We start from the raw sequence: 12,519 nt of genomic DNA, 5'->3' as shown, positions 1-12,519 counted from the left end.
TATGCATCATAATCACTAGGCAATTTTGATTTCTTGTACTTTCTGAACCATCTATCACGTTGTCTGATAATATCCAGAATTTCAGGAGTTATCCAATTGGCACTTCTCTGCTTCATTCTTGTTTTCCTTCATTGGTGCAACAACATCAAGTGCAGCTATAAAGTGCTGCTTAAACAAAGCCCAAGCCCTATCAACATCATTGCTTCCTAAGACATCGGACCAAATCCTCTGAGAGCCTTTCTATAAGCCCTTTAGCTGTATAATGTTTTGTGGATCTGTATCTAATGGAACGATGGTTACCAGTCATCCTTTGTGATTTAGATACCTTGCGTGTGCAGAAAGTGACGTTGTGATCACTTAAAGCAGTATCAAGGACACCTGACAGATATATTATCAACTTCTGAGACTAATATTAAATCCAACACGGACTCACTATTAGAAAACACTCTAGTTGGTTTCGTAATTAACTATTGCAAACCAGACATTTTACAGAAATTTAAGAAGGATTCTTTCAAGCTACTACGGGGTAGTAACAGGTTTGTATTAAAGTCACCCATAATAATACATTCTTTTTCCATGCATACGTTACTCTTACAACAGACAGTTTCAAGGAGTTCATAAGGGGGTCTGTAGCAAACATCAATAATAATGGGCTTGGTGTTGTGAAGCAGCAGTTCAGCCCATGCGGTCTCCAAACCCTCTGCCTGGAGATCGGTCTGCGGATTAAGTCGGGGCCAGGCCAATGTGCCTGCATTGACGCGGCAAGCACGCGGTATCGACGCGGTACGTACCGCATCTGTTTTGAACTGAGCTGCAATGTACCCAAACGACCACCAGGTAGCACTTGGGAGCACTCGCCCCAGATAGCAAAATCCTCTGGCCCCCCTCTGGATTCTTCTGGCATTTCTCTGGGGTACAGGTATGTACTGTACAGTACAATGTCGGCAAATGGATGACAAAGTAGAAGAATGCCTTAAATATTCTGGCACTTCATTGGAATGCCACCTCAGTAGCGAAATTGGTGGTGGAGGAAGGGGCGTAGGGATGTTATTTATGGTTCTTTTCTGGCAACTGTGAATGATACCTGACAACATATTTTTTCCAGTGCACTGTAAAAATTAACGGACGTACTGTAGGCTGCAGAGTTTTTTGCTGGGGCAGACACGACCAAACCGAGCTCTCCAGTAAGTATTGATTTATTAATTGATTAAACCACAGTTACCGACTTGATATAGGCCTACGTTCGCATTGTGAAGTTTGAAAACGAAGGTTTTTCTTTTACTGTAGGTTGACTTGTAGACTGGCATCTCAGCTGGGCTACTCTTTGCGCGGTGGGCTTTTTTCATATTTAATAGATGGTCGGGAGATGTCAGCTGCCAGGCTAGGTTGACAGTTATTAAAATGATTAGACACAGACTCCGCAACACTGATAACAGCTCATTTTATTCAGCACGAAGTTTCGATCACTGTACTTTGAGAAGGACAACACGTCCAAAATGTTGTGCTGAATAAAACATTTGGGTGCGTTTATGGTGGCCCTATAATGAAATGTACTTTTGTTAATTTACAAGAAACGATTAAACTTTTTAACATGTTAGATAGATGCAGGGTAGCTTTAAATCACTTTCCATCTACTGTATAGGAGGCTATTAACAAAGGAATGTGAAAACATTTACAGTAGGCTTGGCGGAGACAATTGTGCATCGCAACGCATGTTTATGGAAAGTTAAATTAGGCTGAATGTCCGACGTGAATAATGTGTAAGCCTATTACAAAGTTTGAAAACGAAGGTTTTTTTAGGTTGACTTGTAGACTGGCATCTCAGCTGGGCTACTCTTTGCGCGGCGGGCTTTTTTCATATTTAATAGATGGTCGGGAGATGTCAGCTGCCTTGCGCACGAGACAGCTTCTCATGCCCACAGAAAACTCCGTCTACTAATGAAGGCAAATGATGTCGCCTTGTATACTGATATTACTACCAAAGGCTAGAGGTTGACAGTAACCAAACTTGCATTCAATCTGTTTGATTACAGGAAAGCATCCTCTGACGCCAGCCACAGACACCGACACGCGATTGTTCAACGCGGCTGTGGATCGGACCACAAACAATCATCTCAAGATAAATTTAATAAAAGTCACGAAGAAAAGAATGAAGAAACCTTGTCCTTCGTCGGGTTGTTTTTTTTTTCCTGTAAGCTTATTTAAACTGTGTCTACCTTGTGCATCATTGTGAAGTTCAAGGCAAGAAAACAACACAGAGATATTGCTTCAAAAATTAAAACGTTTACTCATCCCGAAGGAAATTAATAAAAGATACACATAATAGGCCTACATATAATACACACAATACATGTTAAAAACATATTGCACAAAACTGCATACAGACATACAGATGTTTAAAAATGCGAAAAAGTGATGAAAATAGACTAGTAATAGAACGACGTGCAGAGTCGTGATAAGGTTCCCTGATGTATTTCAGTGTCCTGATGAAGTGCCCTGATTAGGCCTATCCAAAGCGGTTTAGAGTAAAACAGTCAATATATTGAAGTGAGGTACTGCAGAGGTGATGAGATGTCTTGATTGTCCAGTGTTAGTCAGTCCTGTTGTTGTCAAGGACTGAGTGCAGTCTGCAGAGATCTGCGTGGTGTACAGAGGTACTTGTTGATCCTGTCAACGCACTTCTTCATGCCGACTGTACCCGTGCCCGGAAACTTGCGCTGGACTGTCGACGTCACAAAGTCCTTCACATTTCGTGGCAGTGCTTGCTTGCCCCGTGATCCATCCCAGTTGGTGGTTTTGCGCCAGGCTCTGTAGTGCTCCTCAGAGATGATGGTGCGGAAGAGCAGGCAAGCGTATCTGCCGACTTGACCGTGGCTCAGCTGGTGCATCCTTGCATGATCTTCGGGGCCGAAATCACGCAAGGTCACGTCTTCGTGCTGAGCCGGAGTTTGGATGCTGTCATCCAGTGTGGCAGAGAGGGCCAATGGAGACATCACCATGCTGTCTTCCCCAGGCGTTGAGGAGCACACAGGAGCTGGTCTCTGAGGCGTCGAATGCCTTCTGTGGTCAAGCATTGTTGCCTGCAGTTCTTTCAGGTCTCTGGCCACCTGTACAATGTCCATGTTGGCACTTTCTTTTGCTTGGAGTCACTGAAGTTCCAGCTTCAGGTTTTCCATCTGCGCTCTGTCTCTCTCTCTCTCTCTCTCTCTCTCTCTCTCTTCTCTCAGTCAAGAAATTTCGGCATCCTTCTCTCTCTCCCTCTCGACTGCTCGAGCCTTCTCCGCTGCCAGCTCCGCAGTGATGGCGGCCACTGCTTGATTCGCTGCTGTCAGCTCATCTGTTCTTTGAGCCAGAGCTGCGTTCAACTGGGTCTCCATCGTACTGGCATGCCCTGGCCTCACCCACACCTCAACACCCGCCTGTATTGTAATGAAAATAAATGTAATGGATTAGTAAACAAGAGTGCTTAACAAGAGTGTTTCCCAGATGTACAGTAGGTCATAGGAATACACAGCAATCGACTATACACACTTACCGGCAGTTTGGCAACCTGACGCTTTCTTGCTGGCTCCTGTACAGCTGCAACACCCTCCACCCCCCCATCTCCGATGCGAACACGCTTCTTTGATTTCACAGACGCAGGGCAGAGTTTACTTCTAGCCACCTAAAACAGACAAGTTGAAAAAAGAAAATTACTTTACTTTTGTATGTTTTTTTGCCAAGCAAACTTGTCAGTGTTTTCAAAAACATGGGTATATCTTGGAGTAAAACTACAGTACATGTAAGATAGTAAAACGTACCGTTTTTTGCCCAGTTCCTGGAGCTGTGAAGCCAGGCTTCACCACAGAGGAGTTGCCTTCTGTCCTGTAGAATTGTCTGGTCTCCATCGTTGATTTACTGTATCACACATTGCAAAATGTGCGCATTATATGCAGGCCTAGCCTAAAAAAAGAGGAGGAGCTGTGAAGGGGCGTGGCCGCAGTGATCACTCACACTCTGTCCACATTCTGGGGTGCCTAAAATTACCCATCTAAAAATCTACTCAAGTTAAAGTAAAAGAGTGCTTAAATTAAAAAGTAATTTGAGTAAAAGTTGCTTTCACATTGTGCTTTACGCCATGCGGGCACATCTTTTCAGACAAAAATACACATGCAAAAAAATGCCTTTACTGACAGGTTAGGGTTAGAAATTGTTTTGGTTTGGGCATAGTTTTAACCTTTTCTTGGTTAGTTTGTAGTTATTCACAAAACCAGGGGCGTCATAGTGGGGGGAAAGGGGGGACTGAGTTACCAGGGCCCCAAGTGGGGGGAGGGCCCTTGAGGAGTCTGTAATTTTATTTTCCTTTAAATATCAATACCATTTAAAGATCACAATATATGTTGCTAACTAATGTAAATGTAATGTTTTGGGTAAGTAAATCGTTTGATTAATGGATTGAATTGTTTGTCCTAGCCTACATATAGTGTCTGGGGACAGGCCCCCCGCCCACCCTTTGCATGATATGGTTTAGTCCGCTTTCACCGGACTTTTTAACTAAGCGCATTTAACGTAGCGTTCATTCTGCTGAAGTAGCACTGCGCGTTGTAGGCAGGCCCGGCGCCATGGGGGGGCGAAAGGGGCGTCGCCCCCTCGTGGCTACAGCCCCGCCCCCTCAACGGAGACTCAGATCACTTAATTGTTTTCTTATGAAAATATAATGTATTATAGACGTATTAATAATTTGCATTTTCAAATACGAAATATTAAGTGGTTGAGCATTGCACAAAAATACATTTCACATAAATCACTACTAAAACTGGCACGGTAGAACAAATCTGATTGGTTGTTATGATTCTTACGTTGCTATCGTAGAATTCAACTGTATTAAGGTAGGATTATTTCAAAAAGCCTGAATTTAATATTAACCCTGTTTTAGACATATGTATCAATCCTAACTACTGGGGACTACTAGTTATTGTGGGTGTATGTGTGAAATGCTGACACAGCCGCGCACACACAGACCTGTGATAAGGACAAGGGGAGGGGTCGTGCGGGCGGGGGTTTTACATGCACACTTACAAGTGCACTGTCTCTGCAATATCCTGTAATATGCAGTCAGTTTACGGGAGTAGTCTTTCCCCCTCCGAATTAAACGAATTCAATCACAATATTGTGAATCCATTTTCTTTCTTTGTAGGCTAAGTTTATCTCCGTTTATGTTGGTGCATGTGTTCATATATGGTCCGCTTTGTGCGCAAATAGCGTAAGAATATGTGTCGTTGACGTCACCCCCCATGCAGCGGGGGTGAAAATTCATCACTTCAGAGTGTTTATTTTGTCCCCTACACGCCTAAACTGGGATCGCGGATTAAGTGGTTAGCGTTGACTCGGTGCGAGTCAGGAAGGCTATTACTGGTGCAGCCGCGTCTGTTAATTTTTTTAAATTATGATTTTGGCCGCGTGTAGTGGTTAGCGCTGTCGCCTCACAGCAAGAAGGTCCTGGGTTCGAGCCCCGGGGCCGGCGAGGGCCTTTCTGTGTGGAGTTTGCATGTTCTCCCCGTGTCCGCGTGGGTTTCCTCCGGGTGCTCCGGTTTCCCCCACAGTCCAAAGACATGCAGGTTAGGTTAACTGGTGACTCTAAATTGACCGTAGGTGTGAATGTGAGTGTGAATGGTTGTCTGTGTCTGTGTCAGCCCTGTGATGACCTGGTGACTTGTCCAGGGTGTACCCCGCCTTTCGCCCGTAGTCAGCTGGGGTAGGCTCCAGCTTGCCTGCGACCCTGTAGAAGGATAAAGCGGCTAGAGATGATATGAGATGATTTTGGCCGCTGAGCCAAGTACCTTAGACTTGCATTGACGTTTTGTTTTCATGCCGCGGAGCTATTTGTATGTATTTTAAATGTAAAGGACTTGCCTGTAGGTTTGTGTGTGTTGTTTTATGTTTGGCATCTTTCCGGTTGTACCGCGTGTCTGTGAGAAAATTGGAGGGGAGGGTTAACAGGTGGGCACGGGTGTTGATAAAGCGCGACTGCCCTGGTAATATGTCACATGATTTTCCCGTACTAAAGCAACCTTCGGGGCAGTGGTTTTGTGGTTGGCGCAGTTAATTGTTTGAAACACGTTGTCAGACCGCCATCACTACTACAGACTATATGAAAAATATTTGCCCCCTTGCGATTTCTAATTGCCCCCTTAGTAAACTGTTCCTGGCGCCGGGCCTGGTTGTAGGCTATCTGTGCTATGGAAGATGATGCACAAGAAAACAAAATCCGGTTTTTAGAAACGAAAAGAGGCAGGAAAGAGACAAGAAAAGAAATGAGGGAAAGCAGCTGCTCAAAACTTCTTTCCCAAGAAAGGTGAGCCCAAGTGTGAAAGCAAATGGCCTACATTAAATGAACACCCGTGGTTACAAATGCTTCAATACCACCGCGATTGTCAGTGCTAAAAACTGCACGTTTTCGTTTGCATTCGTTTTTGTTATACTTTTATGGCCACATTAGCTATGAATGGGCAGGTGCGGTGTATTGTTGGACAATTAATGTTTTTCTATGGGCAACGGGGCCCCAAGAAAATGTGCCAATGTTCAAGAATGACAGCCATTGACATGGTAAACACCTGCCTGCCGTGGCCACATTAGCTATGAATGGGCAGTTGCGGTGTATTGTTGGACAATTCATGTTTTTCTATGGGCAACAGGGAAGGTGCCAATGTTCAGGAATGTTGAAGTGTTATGGATGACGCATGTTCCAGGATACAAAGAAAAGAAATCTATCTCCAAAAACGAATGCAAACGAAAACGTATCTTAAACGTCCACAAATGTAAACTATGGGTACATCATGGGCAGGGCCTGCATGAAAATTGAGCACCTTTGCGTTGGGCTGAAGAGAACAGATTTTTACCAAGTAGCTTATTTATTACATAAAAGAAATGCCATTTCCAGATTTCTACATTAACAAAATACTTCATTTAGAATGAAAGGTAAACAAAACTTGACTCTTTTTCATTTTAAAAAGGGCAAAAAGAAAACAGGCTTCCACAAAGTGCTAAACACTGGAATTTATACCCCAGCTATTAGCCTAATTATGTTATGGCCCAATATAATTTAATTTTCGATTAGTATACTATTGCAATGCAGAGAAGAAAGGCATCATGTTATTTCTAATTTTGTGTTGGGGCCCTGGTAACTCAGTCCCCCTTTCCCCCCCCACTACGACGCCCCTGATCATGGGTACATCATGGCATACGGGTAGAGCATGTCATTTTTGTCATTTATTTTCAAAATGTGTGCTACCAATTCACAAATTGTTCTTTTCATGAATATTTACTAGAATAAACTATACTGGTCTGACCAAAGTAGAGAAAGCCCAAGTTTTGCAGGCGGGGTGCGCGGTTTCTGGCGGCACCCCGTTGTTACAGTACCAAGTACCCTGAGGAACATGCTGTACACAACCAAATATGCCAGGATACAGGAATAAGGTTGAGGACAATGTGTTTTTTTGGCTTTTTTTTGTCCAATTAAAACAAATTGTCCATAAAATAATGGCCTTGCCATCCATAAAAAAAAAAAAAAACATACTGTAACCTAGAGTGGTCTGCGGCCACCGCGTCTTCTGGCATACAGTATTTGGGGTGCACAGCTGTTCAACTCAGGGTAGAATCTGCCGACTTACAGTAGGCTACGCCATTTGTAGCAGGTGGGGTGTTCTTAGTACTTACTGTAGTTACTTTTAAATAGCTTTCCTCTAGAGAATTCAATGTTTTTGTCTTGAATATCATCCTCCTTGGCCTCTACTGTATCTCTTGCTTGGCACCAGCCATCATCCAACACATTGATCCAAGACAGGTGGGACAAGTTGGAGCGTCAAGGCTCACTTGAAAAAGAGGCAACAGCCTCAATGTGACTACCCTGGTTAAATAAAGGAGAAATAAAAAAATAAATGGATGACGCGTGTTCCAGCATACAAAGAAAAGAAATCTATCTCCAAAATCACGTTTTGTACTTTTATTAAAAAACTAAAAAGTACAACAAAAACGAATGCAAACAAAAATATATCTTAAACGTCCACAAATGTAAACTACACCATGGCCGTAGCCACATCAGTCTAATTTTACTCAGTAGCCTACTCAGGTCTGGTTCCAGTGTACTGTAATTGAGCAACGTACTGTACTTGGGTCAAAATGTACTCAAGTACAAGTAAAAGTAGGCCTACTAATTTTAAAAACTAGCCTACTTAAAAATTACAAAGTACTAATAAAAGCTACTCAATTACAATACTTGAGTAAATGTAATTAGTTACTTTCCACCCCTGCCCTTGTACTCCCACCAACCCCCACCCATCACTTATCCACCCATGGGCCGACATACAGTAAATAGTGGCGTTTGAATGTAGTACTGTCAATTGGAGAGATGACTGTGGTCAACGTGCAAGTCAGTGAGCTCATCAAGACTCTGAGCAGGAAGGGATGGACTACACGTGCCATTGCCAAGCACCTACAGGCGAGTGGCATTGAACCTTCCTTGAGCACCATACGGCGGCATCGCCGTCGTGCTCCTGTGAAGAACCGACTGCAAAAGCCACGTAAACTGACCAGGTATTGAAGGCTTGAGTGACTTTATTCTTTAAATATACTGTGTTTATACTGAATGTTCCGTACAGACCAAACATTGTATTGAAACTATAGCCAATTTATTTCACAGCCAGGTGATGCAAATCATTGACACGATCTTGGAGGGAAATGATGAATTACCGGCAGGAAAAGTGACAGAGCTTCTCAAAAGTGAGCACAATATCACCCTGTCTGTGTGCACAGTGAGAAAGGCAATCCCGAGTGGCAGGACCTATGGGAAACCCAGGTAACAAAAAAGGAAAATTATAGAATTTCAGTCATTCACATCACTGTGATAATCTGACCAACACCATGTACAGTACAGTAGTAGGCTAACATTTACTGTATTCTTACAGATTTGTTCCAATGATGCGGGAAAAAAACAAAGTTATGCGTCTCCGACAAGTCCAAGAATGGAAGGCCGCTGGTGAAAAGTTTAACGATGTTCTATTCACCGATGAATCATCTGTGTCACTGGAACAGTTTGCTTTGCGGTGCTGGAGAAGGAAAGGCTCTACGGGCGTGAATAAACCTCGAGTGAAGCATCCAGTGAAACTGCACGTCTGGGGCGGAATTTCACGTTGTGGCCCGGGTCCGCTTGTGATTTTTCACGGTGAGTGATGAGTTCAAAGCTCATCAGGGCTGGTAATACATACAAGGCTAAATATGAAAAATGAAATGTTATAATAAAATATATATCTTGCGTCATAGGTATCATGGATAAACAGTTCTTCGCGGAGCAGATAATCCAAAAGATTGCAGGTCCGTACTTGCGGGAGGATTTCCTTATGCCTACACACAGATTCTTCCAAGGTACAGTATATCATACAGTACGTTTGTAGTAGACTACGTTATGTTCCATTACAATCCTTGCCACCATGCTGATTAAATATTAACTTGACTTTGTCCTTTTTAAACGGTCAGACAATGATCCCAAGCACACGGCAAAGACTGTCAGAGCCTGCCTTCAGAGTGAAGGGATCAACTGGGTGCCAACACCAGCAGAGTAAGTTGGTTATCACAATATAAATATATATAGGATATAAAATATAAAATCAATTGCGTGAAATTGACTGACATCACTGGCTTGTCCGTGTATTTCTCTTCATAGATCGCCGGATCTGAACCCAATTGAGTTAGTCTGGGCTGAGATGAAAAATTTCATTCGTAAGGAGGCCAAACCACACAACAAAAGTGAACTGATATCAGCAATACTGACGTTTTGGACGTCCAAGCTCACACAAGAGCGCTGCAATAGGTATGTACTGTACTGTAACAGGTTGTGCAGTTCTCTCAGACTAAGAACTGTTGTGTAGAACTGTTGTGTAGAACTCTCAGAATAAAGAGTAATTACAATGCATTACTTCTGTTACAGGTACATAGATCACCTGGACACAGTTATTGACAAAATCATCGCTCTACGTGGTGGGCCCACTGGTATGTGAGAGGAAACAGAGCTTCAGTGAGATAACAGACGCAGCGAGGGGGATTGAGGATGGAAAGGGGACACACACACACACACACACACACACCCTCGTGGACGTGGACTCGCATTCATCCATCCTTGATTGCCGCTGATTCGGGACGCACACTGCTTCAGCGGACTTTACGATTTTGACTCTGGGAAGGGGAATGTGTTTCAAATGTGTGTATGTATTGGACATATCTGGTATGACTTCGTTTTTTTGTTTTCCTGTGCCCTGGTGCACATTTTGTTTGCTTGATGTTGAGTGTGAAAATAAAAGAGCGGTTTGTTTTTGATACGTCGTTGCCGTGAAGTACTCTCTTTTGTGTGTGGGGGGGGGGGCTGAATCGTGTGAATGAACTTTGCAACCCCTCCCCCAATATGTGCCAGGTTTCAAACGTTTAAGAACTGAAATAGAGTACAGCAGGGCTATTCAATTAGTTTTCCATTTGGGCCACATTTCGAATCCAAGAACTTGAGGTGGGCCACAAATTTTCCGCGGTCACTAACAAGTGGTAATTTTTCAGTTTTCAAGTAGCCTACAAGGTCATATTATATTATATTTCATTTTTAGCCTTCAACTTAGCATTGAATATTCAAAATGCACACAAACAACTTTCCCATCTCCTTTATTTAAAACAAACAAAAATATAAAACGTTTATCTCAACATTTCTCATTGATGTGCTTGTCAGGCTACTGATACTAAACAGAACACAGCTTTAGCCCACAGCTGCCGTTGACTTTAGTGAAAGAAGTGACATTTCTTGTTTTGCACAAGATCTGTGATGTTTGGTTCATAAGATGTCAATGCAATCGCGACACGTTGATTGAGAATGCATATGTGGCAGCGGGGGCGTGGTCTGTGCGCCGGTCTGTGACAGGAGGGCGGAGTCAGGGAAGGTAAGTGGCAGAATCACTACACCTGTCGTTAATTCATGTGTTTAAGGAGAGAGCGCGAGAGCAGAGGGAGCTCTGAGCGTAACGCTGAAAAGCTAAATAAAAGCGAGTTTTGTGAACTGAGTTCTGTCCTGCCGTCCTTCTGTGCTCCACCCATCTACACGAACTGTCACAGTGGTGCCGAAACCCGGGACGAGCACACCACTGTGACAGTTCGTGTAGGTGGGTGGAGCACAGAAGGACGGCAGGACAGAACTCAGTTCACAAAACTCGCTTTTATTTAGCTTTTCAGTGTACAGTACATCTGCACTCTCTCACACACATCAGTCGTCTAGTTGTGGAGAGAGCTCACTCTGCTCTCTCCTTAAATAGGGCGCGGTCAATGGGAAGACATACAAACACATGAATTAACGACAGGTGTAGTGATTCTGTCACTTAGGCTACATCCACACGACAACGGCAACGAGATGTTATTTAAAAATATATCGCGTCCAAATGGGCAACGATCAGTAAAATATCAGGTCCATATGGCAACGCAACGCTTGCTGAAAACGATGCAATACACATGCCACACCTCTAGGGGCGCTGTAAGATGGTCCCTTCGGAGACACCAGAACAATAGAAGTAGTAAGGACGCATGCGCATAAACTATTATGCGCGAGACTTCATATTAGCCACAAAGTCAGGAAAATCTGTTCGTAAAATTACATTATAATGACCAAATACAATGAAAAGTATTTTTCCAGTCTCACCTGTGAAAGGTAATCCCATGTGATCTCGTTTGGATGGCAAACCTGTTGGTACAGTTAAACGCAGCTAATCTTTATTCTCCGCTTTGACCTATCCAATATGGCGGCAAGGATGACGTATGATTCTACGCGGAAGGAGGCGTCTTTAATGGTCCGGAATAAATTGAATGCTACACGTTGATGGATTAATTTGCTCTTCTACGCCCTTTTTGAGGAATGTATTGTCTGACTTAAACCAACATCTGAAGAGGTGAGATCGCTCCTTTTTTTCCCTATTTTTGCTGGCGGGATTGACTCTGCCCTAAGGGCAGAGTCTCTCTCTCTCTCTCTCTCTCTCTCTCTCTCTCACTTTGCACCATTACACAAATATTCACAGTGAAAATATTTTGTAACCGCGTTTCATGAACCAAGTTATAGGATTTGTTGACAACTCGCATCGAGTTCGTTACACTTCTACCCGGCGTGAAGCACTCACAGTCATGTGGTTGTGACGTCATCATAAACAAATCCGTTCTACTCATCCAGACGACTTCACAACGGCAACGTTGCCAGATCTTTCCACTCTGGAACCCGTTCTCAAAAAGATTGCGTTTTGGGCACCCAAAACGCCGGTGCCGTGTGGACGCCAGGCCTAAACGATAAGCAATTGTATCGGAGTCACCTGAATCCGTTGCCGTGTGGACAGGGCCTGAGCGGCCGCCATATTTGTTTGAAATTTCTGATCCGAACCTCACCGGAGGTCACATGACTCGATACTCGCGTTCTGATTGGCTTATCTCAAAAAGTTGCCAGAGATTATCAAAATGGCTTCAGAACTCTTC

This window comes from Neoarius graeffei, chromosome 14 (assembly GCF_027579695.1).
Source record: "Neoarius graeffei isolate fNeoGra1 chromosome 14, fNeoGra1.pri, whole genome shotgun sequence".
NCBI lineage: Eukaryota > Metazoa > Chordata > Actinopteri > Siluriformes > Ariidae > Neoarius > Neoarius graeffei.
The sequence above is the reverse complement of the archived record's forward strand: the minus strand, read 5'-3'. Positions refer to the sequence as shown.